We start from the raw sequence: 27321 nt of genomic DNA on the forward strand, positions 1-27321 counted from the left end.
TCATTAATTTTACGAACGGTCCTCCACATATCCGGTGGTAATATCAATCCGAAAAATAAATCAATATCACAGAGTCATAGTACAGGAATTTATAGCACCCTCGACTTCCTCATAGAAAGCAGCTGGATTTTTACGTGGATCGGGTAATGCTGCTTTAAGTGCCATTACATCTGCCCTATTCCAAGGAGTATACACCCAATTATAAAATAAAATAACCTTTAGCATGAACAGAAGTTTTACCATCATTGTCACCCGCTCCCTTAGGAGGAACATACAAGGAAGCGGCTTCCCGCATGGGCTTCATATAAACCGCCATTATCTTATCTGTCCCGAAGATGGAAGACTGCGACACTCCGGTCTGAGATTTCTGCGCAGCTTCGTCTGCAAGCTTTTTCTTCTCCTTCAAGTGAACCGCTTCAGTTCGTAATTTAACCAACCGTCTAATCGTGTCAGCCACCTGAGAGAAAACAAAAAGACCATCACGCATGCTCTCACAATCAGTTGCTACATCATCAGGTTCTAAATCTGGAGAGAATTTCCAAAAAAATTCAACAACTTCTGAACCAAACGTCTCAGTGAAATATATCTGCTCCCTTTCCAGCCACCCCTGTATACTAGCTAAGAGATCGGAAGCAGGATCAGTGCTACGTAATGCTTTACGAGCAGCCTGTCTGATATCAGCTGCACCTTGAGCAGACAGCATAGAATGAGTGTCCCGCGCCTTTCGTTGATCTGAATCGGAATCCTCACCACCTTCGGACGGAGCAGACGGAACGGCATACGGAGGTGGAGGTCGATCTACTAACAAAAAGTCATCTTGTGATTTATTAAGAACTGGATAGAGAGGTTGTCGGACAGGGTATTGGCCAGATACCTGCAATCTGTGTTCTTTCTCCTCTCTCCCTTTCAGCTCTTTCACTTCTTTCATTCTCAACTCCAAAGCTTTCTCATACACATTCTTCCGTTGCTCTTTCTCAATCAAGGCTTGCTCACGCTTCGCTGATTCACACACTTCTTTCTCCCACATACGCATGCATTCAAACCTATCACATCTAGACTTCCGCTCAAACATACATCGCTCCACATACTCAATCTTTCGTATATCAAATGACCAATGCATAGGCCAACGTAACTCAGGATCCTTACGAGTGTATTTATGCCATAACGTGCTGTACATTATGGAAGAAAGACCAAATTTTACATACATATCCCTATTAGGCGTCCCCTCTGGGGGAGCCGGTTGCTATTCTTCGAGTCTAAGTCGGGTACCATTACAAAAGCAGCACACCCTTCGAAGTGCGCTAAAAACAGGCATGCCATAAATAATGCAACATATGCAGTATTATACACCAAGTGGCAATTAAAGTACTTCTAGTACGTTGCGCCGTTCAAATTTGACTCATTGAAGAAAAATCTCCACATTGCCTGTCTATATGGGATGCAGCGCATATATTTTCAAAACATACCAATACAAATACAAATAAGACTAGTCTTTTCCAAATACAAATATGCCACGGTAAGTGTTCCTAAAACTACCTTACCATACAAGGGCATCCAAAACCCGTAGTATGTGCCGCAAAACGGCTCTTACCAATCATAGGGTGAAAGTCCAATTGGTCGCACACTGCTTGTCTTATCAGCGTGTTGCCCCAAAGCATTGTGGTCCATGAAGTAAGCATCAGCGGGTGCGCCTCTGCCAGGGTCTTGAGCAAAAAATCACTGTCGCATTGGCCATCCCTGGACATGTGTTTCGAGGTTGTTACCTCTCGTCAGCAGGGAATAGGCATATATGTAGGGGTGCTGCGTAGGCTGCCAAAAAATATCCTCAGGTCCGGTACCACTCGTGGCACGCAGGTGCGTAACCAGGGCTCGTCAGCACCACCAGCTCAAGAGAGCTTGAATATAAAAGAAAGTCCAATTGGTCGCACACTGCTTGTCCTATCAGCGTGTTGCCCCAAAGCATTGTGGTCCATGAAGTAAGCATCAGCGGGTGCGCCTCTGCCAGGGTCTTGAGCAAAAAATCACTGTCACGTTGGCCATCCCTGGACACGTGTTTCGAGGTTGTTACCTCTCGTCAGCAGGGAATAGGCATTTATGTAGGGGTGCTGCGTAGGCTGCCAAAAAATATCCTCAGGTCCGGTACCACTCGTGGCACGCAGGTGCGTAACCAGGGCTAGTCAGCCCCACCAGCTCAAGAGAGCTTGAATATAAAAGAAAGTTCAATTGGTCGCACACTGCTTGTCCTGTCAGCGTGTTGCCCCAATGCATTGTGGTCCATGAAGTAAGCATCAGCGGGTGCGCCTCTGCCAGGGTCTTGAGCAAAAAATCACTGTCCCGTTGGCCATCCCTGGACACGTGTTTCGAGGTTGTTACCTCTCGTCAGCAGGGAATAGGCATATATGTAGGGGTGCTGCGTAGGCTGCCAAAAAATATCCTCAGGCCATCCCTGGACACGTGTTTCGAGGTTACTGCATCTACCATGATGCCCAGGGGCGACTCTGCTGGGAGGTGAAGCAGTGTACTCCCACACCAGTTTCTTACTTAAAGGCTCCCTCGAGCCGCTTTGAGCTGACCAGCTCGTGGAGAGGCACCTGCGCGCCTGGAGAGATACTGCGTTCCAAGAATACGGCAGCCTGCTCAGCAACCCCAAATAATTTTTCCTGATCTCTGCTGATGATGGATAATAATCCAGAAACACGTGCCCAGAGATGGCCAGCACTAATCTGCACCCATCTGGTGAAACACTCAAGACTTTCCAAGTGTACTCGCTTGTCGATCTGAACTGCATCTACCATGATGCCCAGGGGTGACTCTGCTGGGAGGTGAAGCAGTGTGCTCCCACACCAGTTTCTTACTGAAAGGCTCCCTCGAGCCGCTTTGAGCTGACGAGCTCGTGGAGAGGCAGCTGCGCGCCTGGAGAGATACTGCATTCAAAGAATACGGCAGCCTGCTCAGCAACCCCAAATAATTTTGCCTAATCTCTGCTGATGACGGACAATAATCCAGAAACACGTGTCCAGAGATGGCCAGCACTAATCTGCACCCACCTGGTGAAACACTCAAGACTTTCCAAGTGTACTCGCTTGTCGATCTGAACTGCATCTACCATGATGCCTAGGGGCGACTCTACTGGGAGGTGAAGCAGGTTGCTACCACACCAGTTTCTTACTTAAAGGCTCCCTCGAGCAGCTTTGCGCTGACGAGCTCGTGGAGAGGCACCTGCGCGCCTGGAGAGATACTGCGTTCCAAGAATACGGCATCCTGCTCAGCAACCCCAAATAATTTTGCCTAATCTCTGCCGATGACGGATAATAATCCAGAAACACGTGTCCAGAGATGGCCAGCACTAATCTGCACCCACCTGGTGAAACATTCAAGAGTTTCCAAGTGTACTCGCTTGTCGATCTGAACTGCATCTACCATGATGCCCAGGGGCGACTCTGCTGGGAGGTGAAGCAGTGTGCTCCCACACCAGTTTCTTACTTAAAGGCTCCCTGGAGCCGCTTTGAGCTGACAAGCTCGTGGAGAGGCACCTGCGCGCCTGGAGAGATACTGCGTTCCAAGAATACGGCAGCCTGCTCAGCAACCCCAAATAATTTTTCCTAATCTCTGCTGATGATGGATAATAATCCAGAAACACGTGTCCAGAGATGGCCAGCACTAATCTGCACCCATCTGGGGAAACACTCAAGACTTTCCAAGTGTACTCGCTTGTCGATCTGAACTGCATCTACCATGATGCCCAGGGGCGACTCTGATGGGAGGTGAAGCAGTGTGCTCCCACACCAGTTTCTTACTTAAAGGCTCCCTCGAGCCGCTTTGAGCTGACGAGCTCGTGGAGAGGCACCTGCGGGCCTGGAGAGATACTGCGTTCAAAGAATACGGCAGCCTGCTCAGCAACCCCAAATAATTTTGCCTAATCTCTGCTGATGACGGATAATAATCCAGAAACACGTGTCCAGAGATGGCCAGCACTAATCTGCACCCACCTGGTGAAACACTCAAAACTTTCCAAGTGTACTCGCTTGTCGATCTGAACTGCATCTACCATGATGCCCAGGGGCAACTCTGCTGGGAGGTGAAGCAGTGTGCTCCCGCACCAGTTTCTTAAAGGCTCCCTCGAGCCGCTTTGAGCTGACGAGCTCGTGGAGAGGCACCTGCGCGCCTGGAGAGATACTGCGTTCGAAGAATATGGCATCCTGCTCAGCAACCCCAAATAATTTTGCCTAATCTCTGCTGATGATGGATAATAATCCAGAAACACGTGTCCAGAGATGGCCAGCACTAATCTGCACCCACCTGGTGAAACATTCATTACTTTCCAAGTGTACTCGCTTGTCGATCTGAACTGCATCTACCATGATGCCCAGCGGTGACTCTGCTGGGAGGTGAAGCAGTGTGCTCCCACACCAATTTCTTTCTTAAAGGCTCCCTCGAGCCGCTTTGAGCTGACAAGCTCGTGGAGAGGCACCTGCGTGCCTTGAGAGATACTACGTTCCAAGAATACGGCAGCCTGCTCAGCAACCCCAAATAATTGTGCCTAATCTCTGCTGATGACAGATAATAACCCAGAAACACGTGTCCAGAGATGGCCAGCACTAATCTGCACCCACTTGGTGAAACACTCAAGACTTTCCAAGTGTACTCGCTTTTCGATCTGAACTGCATCTACCATGATGCCCAGGGGCAACTCTGCTGGGAGGTGAAGCAGTGTGCTCCCACACCAGTTTCTTACTTCAAGGCTCCCTCGAGCCGCTTTGAGCTGACGAGCTCGTGGAGAGGCACCTGCGCGCCTGGAGAGATACTGCGTTCCAAGAATGCGGCAGCCTGCTCAGCAACCCCAAATAATTTTGCCTAATCTCTGCTGATGACGGATAATAATCCAGAAACACGTGTCCAGAGATGGCCAGCACTAATCTGCACCCACCTGGTGAAACACTCAAGACATTCCAAGTGTACTCGCTTGTTGATCTGAGCTGCATCTACCATGATGCCCAGGGGTGACTCTGCTGGGAGGTGAAGCAGTGTGCTCCCACACCAGTTTCTTACTTAAAGGCTCCCTCGAGCCGCTTTGAGCTGACGAGCTCGTGGAGAGGCACCTGCGCGCCTGGAGAGATACTGCGTTCCAAGAATACGGCAGCCTGCTCAGCGACCCCAAATAATTTTGCCTAATCTCTGCTGATGACGGATAATAATCCAGAAACACGTGTCCAGAGATGGCCAGCACTAATCTGCACCCACCTGGTGAAACACTCAAGACTTTCCAAGTGTACTCGCTTGTCGATCTGAACTGCATCTACCATGATGCCCAGGGGCAACTCTGCTGGGAGGTGAAGCAGTGTGCTCCCACACCAGTTTCTTACTTAAAGGCTCACTCGAGCCGCTTTGAGCTGACGAGCTCGTGGAGAGGCACCTTCGCACCTGGAGAGATACTGCGTTCCAAGAATACGGCAGCCTGCTCAGCAACCCCAAATAATTTTGCCTAATCTCTGCTGATGACGGATAATAATCCAGAAACATGTGTCCAGAGATGTCCAGCACTAATCTGCACCCACCTGGTGAAACACTCAACACTTTCCCAGTGTACTCTCTTGTCGATCTGAACTGCATCTACCATGATACCCAGGGGCGACTCTGCTGGGTGGTGAAGCAGTGTGCTCCCACACCAGTTTCTTACTTAAAGGCTCCCTCGAGCCGCTTTGAGCTGACGAGCTTGTGGAGAGGCACCTGCGCGCCTGGAGAGATACTGCGTTCCAAGAATACGGCAGCCTGCTCAGCAACCCCAAATAATTTTGCCTAATCTCTGCTGATGACGGATAATAATCCAGAAACACGTGTCCAGAGATGGCCAGCACTAATCTGCACCCACCTTTTGAGATACTCAAGACTTTCCAAGTGTACTCGCTTGTCGATCTGAACTGCATCTACCATGATGCCCAGGGGCGACTCTGCTGGGAGGTGAAGCTGTGTGCTCCCACACCAGTTTCTTACTTAAAGGCTCCCTCGAGTCGCTTTGAGCTGACGAGCTCGTGGAGAGGCACCTGCGTGCCTGGGGAGATACTGCGTTCCAAGAATACGGCAGCCTGCTCAGCAACCCCAAATAATTTTGCCTAATCTCTGCTGATGAAGGATAATAATCCAGAAACACGTGTCCAGAGATGGCCAGCACTAATCTGCACCCACCTGGTGAAACATTCAAGACTTTCCAAGTGTACTCGCTTGTCGATCTGAACTGCATCTACCATGATGCCCAGGGGCGACTCTGCTGGGAGGTGAAGCAGTCTGCTCCCACACCAGTTTCTTACCAATCATAGGGTGTCCAGATTCCAACTGCCAAGTTCTAAATTCGACCAAACGGCCACTGCACAGCGAATCAACAGAAGAGATCTTAGTCGAAGACCGGCGCCACCTGGATGGTCAGATCGGAAAGAAGGGAAAAAACGCCTTGGATGCCAAGACTCGGGTCTCTTCTGGCAGTGATCACGTCCGCGTCGAGATTCCAATCCTTCGTCGCGACCACTCCTTCGGGCATCCGAGTCACCGATGAGCCCCACGTGTCGGGCGCCAATTTGTGGTAGCAGGCCTCAGCCAGACCCGCCTGTGCAAGGGGTTCGCCCTTCTCTGCACAAAGTCCTCAGACCAATAGGAAGAAGTTGGCACAGAAACTGAATTAGAAAAAGTAACTTTTATTACACCTCATGAGGTGGTGCTACGGTTCAAACAGCACCCTTCGGTATTGCAAGAAGTAGCACCACGAGCTAAGAAAGCATGGTTTATTTATACCAGCACAGGGGCTCAAAAGTGGCGCTACAAAACACAAGAGCACAACTTATGTACATATAAGGCAATATCGAAAGGCACAATCGATCAGTGGGAGGAGCTAACAGTTTTGGGGGTCAACAAACACATTCCTATCTGGAACTAATCACTAACAGATGTGGACCCTACTTGACATGCGCGAAAGTGAGGGTTGCTAAATATAACTTGTTGCCGGGCAGATTTCAAGTTTCATAAACAGGAAGATATGACAAAGCACATGGTCGACACGAGGCAGCAAGTAGCAGACAAGATGGCTGTCGTAAATACAAAATGGAGTTCACTAAATGTCAAGATAACGGCTAGAACTAAGATGTCTTCTGCTAATACTTAATCTAATCGCTGTCAAATTACAACAACACGGCCAGACTCAAAATCAAGAAATGAAAAACAAAATAAGCAAGAGAAAAACACCCTCTATTTATAAGCCCAGAAACTGAAACATCATGCTCCCACATATCAAACAATCCACATCAGTCCTGCAGTTGATAATGAAAGTAGCACACAATCACCGATAAAAACCCGCCTTAATACTCAAGCCTTTATACCCAATGACGAAATAGCTCTTCCTCCTACCTTGATATTTTCCCCTATCCATGACTTCTCCTGCACAACAGGGATTTAAGTGGAATAGGTCTTGCCAGTGCTGGCCCCAATGGTCCACCATCTTTTCAGGGCACCCAACTGCCAGCGAGGATTGCATGGCAACGGCAATTGAAAATCAAGAGAGAGGGGAAATGATTAGCCAGAAGGAGCTGCCAAGAAAAACTGCGGAAGGAGGAGAGGGCGGAGAAATATCAATTCAAAATATGCTGCTCACCATACCGGGATAAATTAGAGATCTAAAGGCGTCACAGGCTTCAGAGATTGCTTCCCTACATGAAAGGTTGTCTAAACTAGGAGAAAATCTGGCTAATACACCAAAAAGAGTGAGCGAGGCAGTGAGCTGCATCTTGGATTTGGAGGATAAGTTGACTGCCATGCAGCGAGATGTATTAGAACTGGGTAAAAGCAAGAGCCAGATGGAGTTGAAGCTCCAGGACTTAGAGAACTACAATAGGCGCTCTAATCGCCACCTCGTTGAAATTCCAGAAAGAAGTGAGGATGCGCAGGTGGCTAAATGGGCAGGTTCACTGCTGAAGAAAATAATGCCGGAGTTGGAAGGGGACCTAAAGATTACCAGAATCCATAGAGTCCCTGTGCAGGGACAATCAAATGCAAAATGTTCACAAACTATACTACTTAACTTTGCAGACTTTAAAGTCAAGAAAATTATACTAAGGACTGCTATTGCCGAGAGATCCTTCTCTACTGCAGAAATTCCGCTGTTTAAGATTTTTTCCGAGATGGCTGCAGCAACAGAGTGGAGAAGAAAAGAATTTGGCAAGATGATCGACCTGTTCAAGGAAAGGGGGGCTGAGGCCTCTATTGTACAACAATCAACGCTTAAAGTGTTAGCAAATGGGCAATTCCTCATATTTATAGATATTCAGGAAGCTCAATTGATGCTATCAAAATTGGCTGGAGGGGATAAGTGAGACTTAGCCCAAGGGGGACATAATCCACTCATTTAGTCTCATACTGAAAGGTTCGGGTCTCTACAGGGTGGGAGGAGGGGTGCTTATAGCACTATTCCTTAAGAGGGATAGCAGGAGTGTGCAAAGGATGCAATATAATGGCATCCAGCGACAGGAGGTGGGAAGAGGGAATAGCGGGCAATTCCATTTTCCAGGGAACGGGTGCAGAGTTTGAGGTGGTGGGGGTGAAGCAAAATATAAAAGGAGAGTTCAATTATAAGTGCCTAAATATTCTGTTTGATAAAACGAATCAGGTTATATAGGTTGAATTACGAGTTGTCGCACGGAACTTAGAATAGAAAATTCAAGGAAGGGGGTGAAAAGAAGGCACATATCACTTTATTCTGAACAGAGCACTCGATACTCTTTAATATTGTTAAATGCTTGCGTCACTTTATGTATTCTTGATACTCTTTAGACCTATATGGGTCACACCGTAGCTGCTATTACATCTGATCAGATGAAATGTATTCAAAATATGAAGTCATGCACACAGCACTTTCTCCAGGGTTGGGGAGAATATTTGTTTACATAATTTGTTTACAATAGCCCAAGTCACTTTAGGTCAGTTATTATTAAGTGATAGGTAAAGAAGTACTAAAAGTAATTTCCTTTAACGCCTTAACCGCGGCGGCAATTCTGCCATGGTGCGGACGTTCTAAAGGGTGGACGGGGCTGCGACGGCCAACGGTTGTTCGCAGCACCAGGGAGGGAGAGCTCCCGTCGGCCGTTGGCCGATGGGAGCAGGGAAGGGGTTAATACCAATGGTTTGAATAATAAATGTAAGGCCCATGCAATGGAAAGCTGGCTTAGAAGTTATAACCCAGATGACATACTCTGCAAGAAACCCATTTTAAGAGCACAAATTGTGCGAGTAGGATTCTGCAACCGTGGGTTTTTATTGCTTGTCCAATGCCAGCTGTGCACAGAAGAGTGTGGGGAATTATGTAGATAAACATGTACCATTCCAAGTGAAAGTCATGCAGATAGACCCAAGTGGAAGATGGGCCATTTGTAAATTGGAGATTTAATCAATTAGATTTTATTATAGCAATGATCTATGCACCGGTTTTAGATAATCCGCTCCCTTTGCTTCATCTCAAACAGGCCTTAACTAACATCCCCGTATCTATTATTCTGGGTGGCAATTTTAATTTCCTGCAAGATCCATTAATTGATTCTTCTACTAAAACTCAAAAACAAAATAAGCCACGGGTGGCCATTGCTGTAGCTAATTGCAAAAAGGAGCTAGACCTGGTAGACCCATGGCGCTCTCTGTACCCTTGGAAACAAGTTTTTTCATGTGTTTCCACAAAATACAATACTGCTTCTAGAACAGACTACTTTCTGATTTCACATGGTCTGAAAATTACTACTCACAAATATATTCAAAATGCCTTTCCAGATCACCCACTAATCAAAATCGAAGTAACCGAGGTAGGGCTTGAAAGAGCACCAAGGAGATGTTATTTTAACAAAATTAATTTAGATAGAGAGGGATGGTGCACAGAGGTAACTAATGAAATTAACAGCTTTTCCCCAACTACACAGATACTGCCAGGGTAAGCATTGTGTGGGACGCATTTAAGGCTACGTTACGAGGAATTATTGAATCTAAGGAAATCTTAACAGAGGGCAAAAAGGGAAAAAAGATCCGTGCTCAAGTGTAGGCTTGAGCAAACAAGTAGAAAGCATTCCCAAACCAGCCCCTGGAGATTGGCGAGGTCTTTTAAAAACACTATGAGAGAATTTATCAGATGGATCAACAAATAATGTCTGATTTCATTAAAAGGTTTTTTGATAAACTACTGATCCGTCCATAAAAAGAGAGCATAGCAAAATAGTAATGGCTGAGTTTTCGCTTGAAGAAATAGACACAGTTGTGAGTTCAATGGCTAATAGTAAAGCATCTGAGGAGGATGAACTGCCAGTAGAAATGTATAAGAGGTTTGCCCCAATTTTAAATACACAATTGGTAAATCCTGCTAATCATATACTAAAAAGTGGGGAACCTCCAGCCTCTTTTCACACGGCTGTGGTCGTTAGTTTCTTAAAGAAGGAACAAAACAGGGAAAACATGAATTCCTATAGGCCAATAAGCCTTCTTAATGCCGACTATAAACTTTTTACAAAGCTTCTCACTGATAGGCTCAATAAGATCGTGAGATCAATAATACATGGGGACCAATGCGGTTTCGTAGCAGGAAGATAGCTCTCATAGAATACAAAGTTTTTAGTAGAAACTTTGGGACTATTTTACCCGGAACAAAATAGAGGCACCGGTGTGGTTTTTAGAAGCAAAGAAAGATGTTGATTTGGTGTCCTGGGAGTGTATTTTTTTTTAATTCTCACTAGATTTTTAGTTTTTGGAAAAATCTATACGTATGGTGAAATATCTGTATAAGGACTTTACGGCACACATGATAATTAATTCCAGAAATGTAGGTAGCTGTAGAATAAGTAGGTGTATAACAACAATAGTTCTGTCGGGAATACACTATTCCTTTGCAAATACTTACTTTATCCAACAGTCATTTCTTTTTCATATAATGATTTGAGACATTTAATTGCAAAACATGGAAACAATGGAACACACAACAGGAAAATGCACCTTGTAATACTCACTTTGATCAATTGCGCACTGTTTTACAGCCCTGTTGATAAATTTGTCAATATATTTGAATGCTGGAATTCATATAAATATCATTTATTGCAAGTAACTTTGACTGCCTTTGACTATGTTTTCCTGTTGTGTGTTCCATTGTTTCAATGTTTTGCAATTAAATGTCTCAAGTCTTTATTTGAAAAAGAAATGTCTGTTCGATAAAGTACGTATTTGCAAAGGAATAGTGTATTCCTGACAGAACCATTGTTGTTATACACATACTTACCCAGGTTCTGAGGGACACAGGGATACCCCATTATTGTTTAGAGTAGAATAAGTAGGGGCCCACAGCAGGGGTGCCCCTATCTCCAATTCTTTTTGCCTTATTTAGGAGAACCCCTGGCATTAGCCATTAGACAAAAAGACCTACAACCGCACCTTTGCAAGGCATGTCCAACTTAAAACTCTACGCTGTTGATATTGTTCTATGTCTTAAACCTGGGGAGAGCATTCAAAAGGAAATTTATATGATTTTTTCAGAATTTCAAGAACTTGGTGGGTACTAAATTAATAATGCTAAGATGGAAATTTTACTCTGCAGTTGTTTAAGCCACACACTTTCACCGAATTTTCAGTTACTATATAATTTGAAGCCCAAGAGGTATCTAGGTATGTGTCGGAATATGTGGATGAACTATATGCATTAAACTATGCCCCCCTATTGCAAACAGTCAGGCATTTAGTTACGAAATGGAATCAACTCCCAATCTCAATAATAGGACGGGTGGCACTTATCCTAATGTCAATTTTACCATTATTTAATTTTCTATTTACAGCAATCCCCTGTACACTACAAATGGCCTTTTTTAAAGAAAAAGATGGTCTATTCTCATCTTTCATATGGGCCAACAAGGTACCGAGATTAGCAATAGCCACTTTAAGTAACCAATCTGAGGAGAGAGGGTTAGCCCTTCCAAATTTGAGGAAATACCACTATGCATATTTTGCACATAACACAGATAGATTTTTTAACTATCTTAATCTGCTAGGTATGGATTAGTTTTTTATGTCAAGGATATTGAATGAATACAAAATTGTAGATCCAAGGAGGTTGGTGAAGACCCCCAAGAATGTACGCTATAAAATCTTCCACTGGTTTTTAAAACCAAAAAGTCCAACTATTCAAGCATTATGAAATACCTTGGATAAATAGCTCCACATATTTGGCCGACCTATATGCCGGGGAAGATAGGCTGATTCACTCTGGCATATTAAAGATATGGGTGGAGAACGGGTATTGACACGTGGGGGATTTTCTTATCTCAGACACTTGGAAGAGATGGACAGAGATAGAGCCCGGTCTGCGTCAGTCTATAGAAATGTTTAAATGGTCTTTTATTCAAATAAGGTACTTTCTAGAAAATATTGATCCATCTGCACTAAGTGTCAGACTAGAACTCAGTGAGGATCTGCTAGAAACAACAAGACAGAGATCAATAAGTAGCTGGGTAACATTTTTTAATAAACATAAGAGCTCCAATGGGTACGAAAAAGCCTGAGACAAATGGCAAAAGAAAGAAGGCCTTCAGATCCCAAGGTGGATCTGGAACAGAATTAATACGTTTAACAATACATTAATAAGAGGCGTCAATTTTAGGAGAATTCAATTTTATACAAAATGGTTATTATACATGACTCCCTCTTTTCTGCACTACATACATCCTCAGATAGAGGATAGATGTCTTCATTGCTCGGCAGAAGGGGAGGTACTTGGACTCATATTGTTTGGGATTGCCCAAAGATCAATCAATTCTGGGAAGTAATTGAGAAATAATGCAGAATGAAGATAGGACACTCATTAACTATCAATAGATATATTGCAATCCTAGGGTGTTCCCCAAACATAAGGGTGAACAAAATACAAGAGAAAGATCTATATATGCTGGCCTCAGTGGCGAGATTACTAATTCTCCAGAACTAGTGAAATGAAAATATCCCAACTTTCTATGCCTGACAGGCAAAACTGCATAGAATCTGAGAGCTGGAGAGATGCTACACCCTAAGGTTAGACACGTACACAAAGTTTGAGAAATGCTGGAAGTCCATAGGAAGCTAGCCAGCAAATTAGATAAATTGAGATATTTAAGGGAAATTGTGCAATATGCATTTTTTCTATACATTTTTATGTGCTTCTTTTTTATTATTACCCACAGCAATATGTGTTATGTGATCTGTTTTACTGATTGATTACGTTTGGATGAAATGTGTCAACCAAAACTGAACATTGCAAGCACTTTATTTCTGTATATGAGCAATTGTGTAATAAACTCTCAATAATAAAAAAAATATATGTTTTTTTAAAGTTTAGTGCAGAGGCGATGGTAAAACAGGTTGAGCAAGTGGCAGCACCAATGACCATCAACAAGATATTCCAGTAGTATCTGGATGATCCAAAAGAGGTCGATGTGGATCAAAATCCATTGATGACTTGGTATGAGAAGATGCACCAATGGCCAGAGCTCAGCAAGCTGGCAATAAAGTATCTGGTTTGTCTTGTCACCAGTGTGTCTGCTGAACGTGTGTTCAGTGGAGCTAGTGCGGTCATCACAGTGAGAACGACCAATCTCTCGCCTCAAAATGTAGAGAGATTGACTATGATCAAAATGAACCAACATTTTATACCACACAATTAAACTGTTCCTGAAACAGCAGCACAGGAAGGGGAAGAGGGTGATTGGTCCAAAATAGAATCAAATATGTTATCTGACCAACTTCTGGGTGAACCACCTGAGTGTGAGGATGAACTCTACTTCCCGGACTAAGTATGCCAGTGCCCCCATTCAACTTTGACCCACATTTTTTCTATGAGTCACTTATTTATTGCTGCATTGCAGTTGGACCAGTGTGCATTGAAGAAGCCTCCACAATTTCTTCATGACATTGGGGACAATGCTTGCCCACTCACATGCCTATTGCCTAATGCCTATCCCTTTTTGCATCACTTAGTACTCGAATAGCTGCCCCATAAAATCACTTATTATGTATTGGACTGCCTGCCAATAAAATATTCCAATGTGTTGCCTGCATCAAAGATGATTGAATACCCAATACCTTAACTACTCGTGCTTGCCTTGGATTGGATGAGGTAACTTCAACTATTGCAACAGTAAGTGACTGATTGCGTGAGTGATGATTTAAGTTGATTGATGATTCATGTGGTGGCAGACAATCTGGGAGGGTGTATGTAGAACTGTAATATGGAAAATGTCTTGAGATGATTATTGATATGCATAGTTTGGGACTTGAGTGATGGGCCCCTATTGTAGTTCCCCTTTAGATGATGATCAGCCCTTTCACACTTAGCCAGATTTAGTTAATTGCAGAGGTATTCTCCTTTTTTTCTGGTTCTCCAGGCACCAGAACAGTCACTTTAGTTATCAAACAAAAACATATGCAAAATATTGCAATTCTGTTTCATTCTCTACTTATTCTTCAACAGCAGTGCACTGCACTCCATGTCTATCTTGCTCGGGTCCTCCTGATTGATGATGATGATGATGATGACTGGTCCGTTTCTGATGCGGGGTTACTCTAAGTCACTCAGGACTGGAGAACCATCATGGAAGAAGATCTCATGGTGGGACTGGGAGCTGCAGTACTACCTTATCAACACACAGCAACAAGCAAGAGGTTATCGAGTACCTGCTTCAGTTCAAAGGTAAACCAAGAGTCGGAGGCCTAGTACTACTCAGCTTTTTGGAATAGAGACAGGTGTGTTTGTGAAATGCTGACCTGTGTGTGTGTGTGTTAGACTTGTGGCAAAAGTGAAACTCTGAGTGCCCCCTCTTGTTTTTTTTCTCTGCATCGGAGTCTTCTTATCTTGATACACTGCTCATGAAGTTTACCTTCCTTCTGTCCTTCTCCTCGACTCTTAAATACAGTTTCTCTTTTACAATCCGCGGGCCTTCTTCTAGTTTCCTTCATGAATGAAAGACAAAAGCTAGATGAGCTCAACAATACTCCTGCTTACCTACTGGACCAGTGCTGAGAGGCCACAAAGTGTGGACATTCCCGAGGAGAATGCAGATACACCACCCAATTTTGCAATACAGTATCATTTTTCTTTTGACACTCATATTAACTAAAAGAAGTGGGTGGGTTCACCTCCTAACCTAGAAGACAGAACATTTGGGATTATGATAAATTGGGTCTCGGCCCGGGGAAGAAGGAGTATTTGCAATGCATGTATCTGTACTCTGTCTTACTCATTCCTTTGTTTCCTTCTAACAGCAGATTGATGGCGAATGATGTGCTGCTGCTTATTGCCCAGATGAATGTTGGCCTTGAGTCATAGTGTTTGTCTTTGTCAAACCTTTCCCCAAATCCCATTACCCATCCAGTCATCAAACCCCTAACCCTCTTCCCCCGAGCTGCATGATTTATTGAGCTGTGGCTTAAAATGACACCATGGGTCACACACTTCTTGGTGCGGGGATGTGGTGAAAGCAACACCAACTTACTGTAGAATCTTTGAAGCAGTAGCCCACACCAGCCCATTACCAACCAGGGTATTAAAAATGATCCATCGTTTTTTCGATATACAATTGAGAACTTCAGTCATCAGTACCATCATCACTAACCGTAAACGTCTAACCTAAGCTTGTCGACTCCAGACTTTGAGTCCATTTTTGATAACTTGTGGATTAAACAAATAATACTGCTAGCTCCACATTACCCAAAACTTACTAATATTGCTATTTTTTCCATTTTAGCATAGTCAGGCATTCTCATTTTGTTATCATCATCACGTACTACTGAGGTGGTGTCAATTGTTTGTAAATCTTTAAAAAATATATGTAACCAACTTACCCAGTCTTTCTACTTCCACTTGGACCCTCGCGATTTCATGACTTTCTGGTGGCACAGGGGCTCATAGATATATGGCGACAAATGCACCCCACAGCGCAACAATACACCTACTACTCTGCATCACATGGTAGTTTGTCCCGAATAGACTACTTCCTCACCTTGGGCGAGGGCCTTCTAACTATTAACGATGTAACTATTAGACCCAGGGGTATTTCTGACCACTCCCCCATTACATTGACCCTGTCCTGTCCAGAAAAGACTCGTAAACGAGTATATCCAATCTACCCGGGATACCTAAAGGTTCCGTCAATACGGAAAGATCTGAAAAAAGCAACCCGGTATTACTTCACTGAAAACACAGCGTCAGTGGAGTCCCCCTCGGTCCTGTGGGAGGCCTATAAAACTGTCTTGAGAGGGCAAGCCATTTCATCTATAGCGGGTCATAAGCGTACCCAGAGAAGGGAATTAGCGGAGCTAGAATTGGCTCTACAAACGGCAAACGCAGCCCACATGGCGAACCCGACGTCAGACAAGCTTCATGCTCTGCAGCTGTGTCAACAGCAGCATGATAACCACCTGAAGCGCTGGACCATAGACAGCATAGCGGCGACCGCACATAAAATATACGACGTGGGGGACAAGGCAGGTAAACTACTGGCCTGGTTGGACAAGAAGAGTGGAGGCAGCAAGAGTATCTTGCAACCACGCGCTGCTGATGGAACTCTCCTCACACGCCCGGCAGATATAGTCAACGAGTTAGCGGACCACTTTCAAGCAGTATATACCCCAGACGTGGAGGTGTCGATGGGAACCGCGCAAGCCGCCCTCCAAAACGTGCCGACACACACTCTATCCCAGGAAGCGGTGGCTGAGCTAGAAGCCGACTTAACACCGGAGGAGACACAGCTTGCCATCAATGCTATACAAACCGGCAAGGCTAAGGGCCCAACGGGATCCCAATTGAATGGTATAAGTCAATGTCGGAGGAACTAAGTGCGCCCTTACTGGCCATGTATGTCGAAAGTTTAGAAACGACAGTTCTCCCGCTGGACCAGCACACAGCGACAATAGTAGCCATCCCAAAACCGGGCAAACCACCGACAGAATGCACGTCCTACCGCCCGATATCGCTCCTCAATGCGACAGCCAAGATACTGGCGAAACTTCTGGCTACAAGGTTAATGCCTCACCTCTCGCACTTGATTCACCCAGATTAATCTGGCTTTATGCCACACAGAAGCACTGCCTTAAACCTTCGACGAGTCCACGGTGCGGTGGCGCGAGCACCGCAACTCATGCACCGGCGGCACTATTATCCCTAGACGCCAGAATGGCATTTGATATGGTCGATTGGCAATATCTATTTGCAGTGCTCACTCGCATGGGGTTTGGTCCCAAATATATATCTTGGATAAAACTCCTCTATGCGAGTCCGTTAGCACATGTATCGGCAAACGGTCATATCTCCCGCACGATACCGCTGGCTAGAGGGACGAGACAGGGTTGTCCGCTGTCGCCTTTACTATTTGCGCTGGTCCTGGAACCATTAGCCACCTTAATCAGGACTACTCCGTTACTGAAGGGGATCTGCTGAGGGGAGGGCTGGGAGGACAGAGTCTCCCTCTACGCCGATGATATGCTAGTCTATTTGATAGATCCAGAGGCGGGGATTCCAGAACTTCTGGCACTCTGTGACAATCACGGAAAAGTGTCTGGCTACACGATTAATTGGATGAAATCAGTGATCTATGTACTTAAGGGCCCGGCACCGACCCTCCCCCTAGCTGTCCACTGGAGATAGCGGACACTGCCTTCAAATATCTAGGAATTCACGTCGCGCGGAACGCAACCGACTTCTATGAACAAAATTTGACACCGCCCCTTGTTCGCCTACGGAGCGATGTGTTTCACTGGAAGGCCCTACCCCTGACTCTACTGAGGAGAGCAGCATTATTCAAAATGATGGTGTTGCCGCACTTCCTGTATGTACTGGAAAATACCCCATACCTAGTGCCACCGCGCTATTTCCAACAAATAACAGCTATGATAACTGGTCTGCTGTGGGGAGACCGCCCAGCACGAATAGCCCACGTGAAGCTAAACAGGAGTTGGTACGAGGGAGGGATAGCCTTGCCAAACATCCAGTTATACTATTGGGCAGCACAACTTAAAGTTATTAATCATTAGCTGCCCGTCCCCCAGGATGATCCGGCTTACCAGGCAGATAGAACACAGCTGGGCACACATAGCTTACTGGTGACGCTCTACAACAAGGGGCGTGCAGCGAAACTGCTGGGACCAACAAAACACACAGTGGCGCTGTGGTATAGAGCACAGGTGAAACTCAAATGGGATGGTGTCATCACGAAACTCACCCCTCTATGGGACACTAAGGCACTGGGTCATCTGCGGCACAGCAAAGGGTTCACACAGTGGGATAATATCGGTATTTCCACGGTAGAAGGCATGTGGACGGGCTGGGGGTTGGTTCCCTTCTCCCAACTCCAACAGCAATACGACTTAGGCCCCAATGAAACTTATAGATATGTCCAAATTAGACATGCACTATTGACAGCCATACCGGAGGGCACCGAGGTCCCAGAAGCTTCTCCATTGGAGGATCGCTTACTTACCGACTTCATGCAGTCCAGCGCCACTTCCCTAACATATCGTAAGCTAATAAATAATCTACCAGACCCTTTGGGCAAGCTAGTTTACGAGAGAGATGGGTGGGCGAGCTGGGAGACATGGACGAGATGGACTGGAACGCGGCACTGGCGTCCCCGAAGGAAGCAGGCATCTCGGCCAGGTTCAGACTGGTGCAGCTTAAGATACTGCACCGGATTTATTACACGAGGACCACACTACATAAACTCCACAGGGCGGATCACCCATACTGTCTCCGAGGGTGTGGGGAGGAAGGTACTTTCATACATACAATTTGGGAGTGCCCGGTTATAATTGATTACTGGAGGCAAGTGATGCTCACCATCTCCCAAACGTTGGAGGCATCTCTTGCACCAGAACCCCGTGCATGCTTAGTGAATGTATGGGGACCTAATGATCTCACGCGCCAAGGTCAACTATGGGCCATTGTGGGTATTATGGTTGCGAAAAGAGACATAGTGCAGAAATGGGGGACGGTGGACTCACCAGACCAGATTCTGTGAGCCACAGAGTGTTCACAAATGTGGTGCAGGAACATGGATACACTCATGGTGACCGAAAGAGCAGTGTACAAACTAAGGGCGAACCCTCGAAAATGGAATAAAGTATGGTTGCCGTGGAACCGTTACCGCGGAGATTTATGTGCCCCATTGATGGAAGGAGATAGTTATAGCTCGGGCGACGAGGGGGAGGAGGACTAAGTATCCTAACCGGACTGACGTACGAAGTGCTAACACAGTTGTAACTGATTAGCAACGCTAAAGTGCTAAGGACTAGGGTGTTCAATGAGTCTGTGCCGAATAACCTTTGTGTGTACACATTATCGATACCTGTGTCGGTCGTCGTCGACACTTCCACAGACACAATTCAACGATTGTCCATGTAATGGAGTCTCTTAGTTTTGTTATGGTTGTTATAATGCAAAAGTAAGATGTCATTCGATATTAATTAAACGAAGCCAATACAATCAAGGCTCATCCGAAGTTACGCCGCCGGACCCATGGTTGTCGGCTGAAGGGCTGTGTATTATTTTCAATCCTTGATTGTTTCATTTTATCGCAGCCGGCCTCAGGGTTGTAGGCTCACTGCTGTGTATTGCTACTAACGGTCAATAAAGATCTTACGTAAAAAAAAAAAAGTTATTTTGGTTGTTCAACCAGGTCATAACATCGTTTACAGACTGTAGATCGCCTTGCCAAACGACCAAGACGTCGTCTATGTACCTTTTCCAGATGTTAATGTTCTGTCTGTAGGGATTTTGGGTGTTTTTTATTTTTCCAAATGATGTACGTAAAGTCCAGCAAGACTTGGGGCAAAAGTACTGCCCATGCTGGTACCATGGCTTTGTAAGTAGATGGTACATTTATACATGAAAAAATTCTTCTGCAATGCCAGAGAGATGCATTCCAAAACCAGTCCTCTAGATGTTTGGTACTGCCATGGTGTGGTGAAAAGTACCTCCTCAATAATTGAGAGTGTCTCGTCATGTGGCAAACTAGTGTACAACGTTTCCACATCCAAACTGAGCAGGAGTTGTGTAGTTGGGTCAAAAGATAAGTCTTTAAGGAGTTGGAGGACTGCTTTTGTGTCCTTCAGATAGGTGTCCGTAGCCTGGACAATGGGACGTAAGAAGGCATCAGCAAATTTTGATAGAGGCTCTAGAATAGAGCCAATACCCGAACCTATTGGTCTCCCCGACGGGTTTTCAATGTTCTTGTGTATCTTAGGGATACAATAGAAGTAGGGGGTGCGTGGTGATGCTTGTGCTAAGAATTCTGCCTCTTTTTTGCTCAGCCAGTCATGTGCCAGTCCCTCTTCGATCATGCCTCCTATCCTGGTGCGGAGGGATTCAGTGGGGTCATCAGGTAGAATGGTATAATTCCGTATGTCTGCCAAAAGTCTCATGCATTCTGCATCGTATGCATCCTCAGTTTGTAAAACTATGGCTCCACCCTTGTCTGCTGGTTTGATTATCATATCCTTGTTGTCAGCCAATTCCCTTATGGCTTGTTGCTCTATTTGGCTTGTGTTGTGAAAGGTGTTGGTGTTGGTCGGGTCTAGTTTACTCAATTCATGCATGATAGCTTTCTCAAATGTTAACAGTCCGGAGGGGTAAAGGTGGATTTTGGTCCCAGACCTGTGTCTGTAGTCACACTGGTCGATACTTTGTCTTGGAAAAAGACTTGTAGTTTCAGTTTTCTGATGAAATCCTGTATTTCTGTATTAAGTTTAAATATGTCTGGTCTGTTCGCTGGTACAAAACCCAGACCTTTGTTTAATACAGTCTTTTGTATGTCAGTGAGCGGCCAAGGGGTTAGATTGACCACTAGGTCCCTCTCTTGTTGGTTGAGGTTGAGGGTTGGTTCGTTAAGGCCCCTGTCATGCTCCTGGTCATTCGGGGGTCGCTCTGTTCCGGGTCTTCCCATGCTACATTGTTGCACTTTCTGTTCCTCCCCCGTGATCCGGGGCGGGTCCCTAAAAAAGGTTGGGTGCCATAGAAACCACCTTCACATTCCGGGTTCCATTGTGGATAGCCATGTCCCGTGGCCGGAGGGCCGTATTGAAAATGTGTGAATGGTGGGGGTCCCATGTACTGTGGGAATTGTTGTGGAGCCTGATAGCCTCTCCACCCTCTTTGTCTAGGGAACTGTTGCCTCTTTTGTCTCCAACCTCCTCTAGGTTGTTTGCATCTCTGGTTGCTGCTAGAGTTAGAGCCGGATGAGCCATTGTCAGAGCCGCCTCTGACAATGTCACAGTTTGTGTTTTTAGAGACATAGTCGGTCTTTGTGTATGGATATGCCCCTTCGGGAGTGAACCTATCTTTATCCTTTCTTAATTTATTGAATTTGATTTGTTTCAAGGTGAACTCAAATTCGGTCATCTGTTGGTTCAGCTCATCTAGTCTCTTTTTCAGCGCTGTTGGGGTTAAGTAAGTTTTTAGCTGAACCTCTATCTTTTGGATTTCAATCTTGAGTTCTTGGGTAATTCTTGCTGCTGTTTTTACTATCAGCACTAACCAATCTCTTGTGCAGTGCCAAGAGATCAGAGACCATTCTTTCTTGAACTGCATGTCTGTCTGGAAGATGAATGGTTCATTTTTTCTAATTAATCCTGATGGTGCCATTTTGTTTCTTATGTACTCAGTCATGAGCAGTCCGTGGAGAGCTGCTTTGATCTGGGTGCGTCTTAGGTTCACCAATTCATCCCAGTCCCCTACATTGGGGCCGGCTTCTGGATTGCTCAAGCCATCAAAAGGGTTTATGGCCGCAAGGATCCTGTCTATTTCATCTTCCCCAAAGGTGAGGCCGTGTTCGTCCTCCATCTTAAACAATCGCTGGCTTCTTATTTACAGAGTGTGTGTTCCTATGTGTATGGCAAAAGTGTCATAAAGAAACTCCCGCAGCTGTGCGCTGCCTAGATCATACAGATAAACAAAGGAAGGGAGGGAGAGTAATATGGAAGGATTCGTACTCCCAGAACTAGTTTGTAAAACCAAAAGAATCCTTAAAATGATATCCGGAAGTGTTTTCCACAGTGGTATGGGAGCACTCAGTGTTTTGTAAAATACCCCTCACACACCAAAAGGACCCTTGGTGTCATGCTTCATCATTGGGGTCTTCGCACCTGTTGGAAATGGGATCCCTGGCTGGCCAGGGCTTTCGCCAAAGTCAGTCAGAGACCACCACACCCAAGTCAGGGCAAGGGAGTTACACGCCAAGATAACCCCTACTCACCCTCTAGGTAACGTGGCGCGAGCAGCAAGGCTAAACCTGGAGGCGATGTAGGCTAAGTATTTGCGCACGCACCCCAGCAACAACAACCAAAGGCCCACCACAAAGGAAACTCCACACAAGGTTATATAAAAATAGCCTTTGTATTACACCAAAACACATTAGATAAAACACACACTTTACAATGTGCCAGAGGCACGGGCAGAATTTACAAGGGGATATTTACAAGACAGGGCCACCTGGACCACTGTCAGGAATCAGAAGTAGCACTTTCAGAAATAGCACTTAGAACATAGAATATAGCACAAAATAGCACACAACCAGTAATCACTGGTAACCAGGACCTCACTAGCACCACCTGTACTAGGGAGAAAACAACCACCTATGTATCACAATACCTGTAGGGGTGTAAGAACATACACATGATGCAATGCATAACATTCATTCAGAGGTGTAAAGGCACATGACGCATAAACAATACATTCAGAGGTGCATAGAAAGTACAATTGCGCCAAACTCACGTAAGTCACCACCTGTGACTGTCCCTAGGCCAACTGGCCTCTCTAGGGCTAGGACGCCCTGTGTCCAGTGTCCAGGGGCCTAAACGTAGCAGTTGCCCACAAAGTGCTGGGCAACTGGTGCAATTGAGGATGAGCCAATCGTGGGAGCCTCACAGGCTCTGGAATCAAAATGCCCCTTTGAGCCTCGCTGGGCTCTTCACGCTACCAAATGCCTCCTCTGAGCCTCTCTGGGCTCTGAAACACAATGTGGGCACTCAGGAGCCTCTCTGCGCTCGAATTATGCCAAATTGCGCCCGAGCCTCGCAGGCTCTAAAGAACAAGGCAGCCCGTCGTTGGAGTCCCCCCTCTGGGGGCTCGAGATCACTAACAGGCCCCGGGAGCCTCTCAGGGCTCTCCCACAATGGCGGCACTCACGTTGGAGCCTTGACGGGCTCGAGATACCCACAATGCCCCCAGGTAGGTTCCTGCAACCCGGATGGCACAGGGGGGAGGGGCGGGCACCGGCAATGTGCCCCGACGCCCTCCTCCCTTCGTCTGTACCGACGGAGTCCCCCCAGGCCCGGCTCCACTTACCGGGCGACTTCTTCCTGGAGTGCTGGACTCTTCTCCCACACCGGGGAGCTCCACTCTGGTCCCGGTCGTGCTGCGGCGGCTCTTGGGCTGGGAAGGCAGGCGCCGCTCTCCCTCCTCACTCACCGGATCCCGGGGTCGGCTCCCGGCAGCTTCCGGCTTCCTCTGTCCTCTCGGCTGCGGTGGGCGGGACTTCCGGTCGGCCGCGCACCGATTGGCCGGCCGGACAACCACTTCCGGGTCGTCGCGGGCAGCGCGGCGGCCCGGCTCAGGCACTGCAGGCGGGGGATGAATTTACCGAGGGGTCGGCACCCTCGAGGAAAATGCGCAAAACGGGCGGCAAGGTCCCTGGCAGGGTGGGCACCTGCCAGGCGACAATACCCTCAAAAATAAGCGAGGTGGCACTCGCTTGGGGCGGACAATGCCGGGTGGGCACCGGCCTCCGCAGACAAAGCGCTCCCAGCGCTAGAGGCAATTTACAGCGCTCCCTGCGCTAGGCAGACCATCACAGCGCTCCAAGCGCTATAAACAGGATAAAGCGCTCCCAGGCGCCCTCAGCAAGCAGGGCAGAGTCCCAGCAGTCCTTGGGCAGGCAGGGGGGGCAAGGCTGGGCCCAGAGCCAGCTCACTGGGTCTCCAGGCAGGGAGACACCCCAAGTGGCGGTCCTCTGGCCCAGCAGCAGCAACAGCCCCCTCAGGATCCTGGAAAAGAGAACAACTTCTGTGGGGACACAGCCCCATTTTTATACAGTGCATTCCTTTGTTCAAGGGTGCAGAGTGGGGGCGGAACCAGTCGCAGCTGGTTCTTGAGTACTCTGTTTACCTCAACCACCCTCTCTATTCACTGGCAGGGCTTGGGTCATTAGACACACCACAGGGGGGCGGAGCCAGCATTGTGTGGGGAAAACCCAGCCCATCCAGGACACAGGTACACTCCTCCCACACATCACTCATGCTAATCTCCCACTCACCACCGGGCAGACCCATCCAGACTTCCTGGAGCCTGGCATGCCAGCCAGCTCCAGCCAATCACACGCCAGCACCCTCACAGCACACGTACAGCCATGTCTAGAAATGGCGCTTCGCTACTAGACACATACATGCTGCATACACCGTTGCGCAGCATTCACTCACACGAGTTCACACATACCAGACTCAAGCCTGTACACCCCACGCATCAGGAACTACCAGGGACACATACATTCCCCATGCATTCCTATGGGCGGGCAGGCCTAGCTCAGCACATGCACTCAGAGTGCGCACGCACTTTCCACTGGGACACAGTGAAAGTGCGCAGAATCCCTAAAATCACCATTGCCAGGTCACCATTTCTAGCAAAAAGTCTAGGGGTGAACCTGCCCTAAGGGCCAAAGTCCAACATAACCCCCTTCCAGCCAAAACGCAGGGGAGACCAATCACCACCGTGATGGACTTCCCTGCTTGGGGCGATAGAACACGGACGCGGGCCCGCAACTGCAGGGACACCCTCCTGTTCTATGCCACGGTGAACCCATGGGATTCCTTCTCAACACACTGTCTGGACCAACTGGGCTACCCCACTGGTACTCCCAAGTTGTCCGCGGCCAGGACCAGGCCCTGGGCCACCCAGGTGCCACGGGTCCATGCCAATTCGCAGAGCGGGGGGTAGTAACCCCTGGCACATAGGAGCCATTTTCCACTCTTCCTGTCTGCAAGACAGGACTAGACTGCCACTGGTACTCCAGCCTAGGGCCTACAACCTCAGGCGGACCAGGAGTCTCGGGGAAGGCTCTCCTCCCCCTACCTCTTCTCCTAGGGTTCCTCCTCCCTCTGCGAGGGGTACCCCTAGAACGCCATTCCAACCCAGGACTTATCCACTCAGGTTGCACCGGGGTCAGAGGTGGGCTCTCCCACCCTCTGCACCCCCTTCCAGAGGTCTGCCCTCTCCCACCTGGAGAAGTTCCTCTGGAAGAAGAACCGGTCAGGACACTGGTTACAGTCGTCCTACCCTTCAGGTCAGGCTGATCCTGAACCTGGCCTCCCAACCTCTGGTCTAGAACCTTCGGTGGAACAATTGCCTGGCACTCCAGGACTTCTGGGGATTCACTCGCAATCCCCCTGAGGCTAACAAATGTCACATCTGTTGCGTGACTGTCTGTCTGGCGCAGATCTCCCGCCCTCTGTCCACCTGACAGTGCGTGACGATCCCCCAGACCAGAAGTGGTGTCACCATGGTCACTACACGGGAACCTAGCCCAACTGGGTAGTCCCTGACCCACTGGTCCTTCCACTGGGGAACTCCCCCAATCACTCCTCACTCTGGACTCCTGTACCCTCCCTACCGGAGCGGTACTGCCAGACTCTAGAACCACAGGAGCTCTGGTTACAGACACTCCAGGTCCTCTACTCACTAGGAGATCTTCCTCAAATGGGCTAACAGGACAGCCTAGGTCCCCAACCTGGTGTTCCCTCAAGAAACCACCCAGGTTCTGAGACAGGGCTTCGGGCCTCTGGGGGCTCTCAGCCACCCACTGACTCCTGCTCCACTGAGCCAGGCAGTCAGCCCCTACACCCTTCTCACTATACTGGGACCTAGCTGGGCTACACTGAGCCTCTTCCACCACGCTGGGCTGGAAGATCCCTGAACCACTACTTTTGGAGTCACTCACCAATGACCCTAGAGAACCTCTGGCCCTTTCCCAGCGGTCGGCTTCCCTTGCCAGTAACTCTGTATCAGTAAATCCAACTTGCAACAGGTGTTGGCGCAACTCTGGCGAACAACCACTGAGCACCTGCTCTTTGACTATAAGATCAAACAAGACTTCAAAATCAGAGTCAGTGTGAACCTCTACCCAAGCCCACAGTGCTCCACAACATTCATCCTCAAACTTCTCCCACGACTGGTGAGGCAGCTTCCTACTGCCCCTGAATTTCAACCTATACTCCTCCTCTTGGGAAACAGGTACCAGACTGGGGGAATTGGGACTGGGATTTCCTACACTGGAATCTAAATAGCTGCCACCACTGGACCCAACCCTCCCTGGGGGATCCAGAAACTCAACACTGCGCGCAGGGGATAGTCTACCCTCCAGAGCTACTTCGCCTCTGGTGGAGGCCCTCTCAGCCTCCTCTATCCTTTCCTGCGCTAAGACCCTCTCGGTCTCTAGCTGTTGCTTTCTAATGCCCAGCTGTGCCATAGCCTGGGCATGCTCCAACCTGAGCCTCTCTAAAGCCAGCTGGTGCTCCCTTTCTCTCCTCCTATCTTCCAGCTCCTCTGGGGACAGGGAAAGGGATGAGGCGCTGCCTCCTATGCTGGACCCAGCAAGGGACTCCCTATCTATGGGGTCCTCACTATCTGCTGGCGTCCCTGTGCTATCATTTTCTTCCTCCTCTTCTGAATCTTCAGGGCTCCCCACAGACCCACCACCCTCCTGGTGTGAAGCCCGGGCCCTTTCCTCACTGCGCTCAAGGTCCCACTGACACTTTTGCCATAGGATCAGGCTGCTCCTAAGTTCGGACTGAGTGTCTAACTCATCCACCCCTATGTCTCTCTCTTCACAGAACCTTACCAACTCTCCCATACTGTATCTAAACAGATCACAGACATCAAAAGCAGGCACCATTCTGGCGGACGTTCTAGTGAAGAGATCACACAGGGAACCTAGGGGTCTGAGCTAACACAGGAGTACGCAATTCACAAGGTATTCAGCAAGCTCTCTACCCCAGAGAACTCACACTCACTTGCCTAGTGCCACACACCATTCATCCACACACAACCCCCCCCTCGGACTAGTAAGGCAGTTTCTACCACCCCTGACTTCTCAACCTGACCACAAGTGACACAGGTACCAGACTCTGGGCGCGGGGCAGGGGAACAAATGCACTGGACACAATTGCACAATGCTACCTTCAGGAGAAGAAAATATGAAACTTCCAAAAAAAAACAATCCCCTTAAAATGTGGTCATCTAAAATGCAGAGTTTTGTG

This window comes from Lissotriton helveticus, chromosome 6 (genome assembly GCF_964261635.1).
Source record: "Lissotriton helveticus chromosome 6, aLisHel1.1, whole genome shotgun sequence".
Taxonomy (NCBI): domain Eukaryota; kingdom Metazoa; phylum Chordata; class Amphibia; order Caudata; family Salamandridae; genus Lissotriton; species Lissotriton helveticus.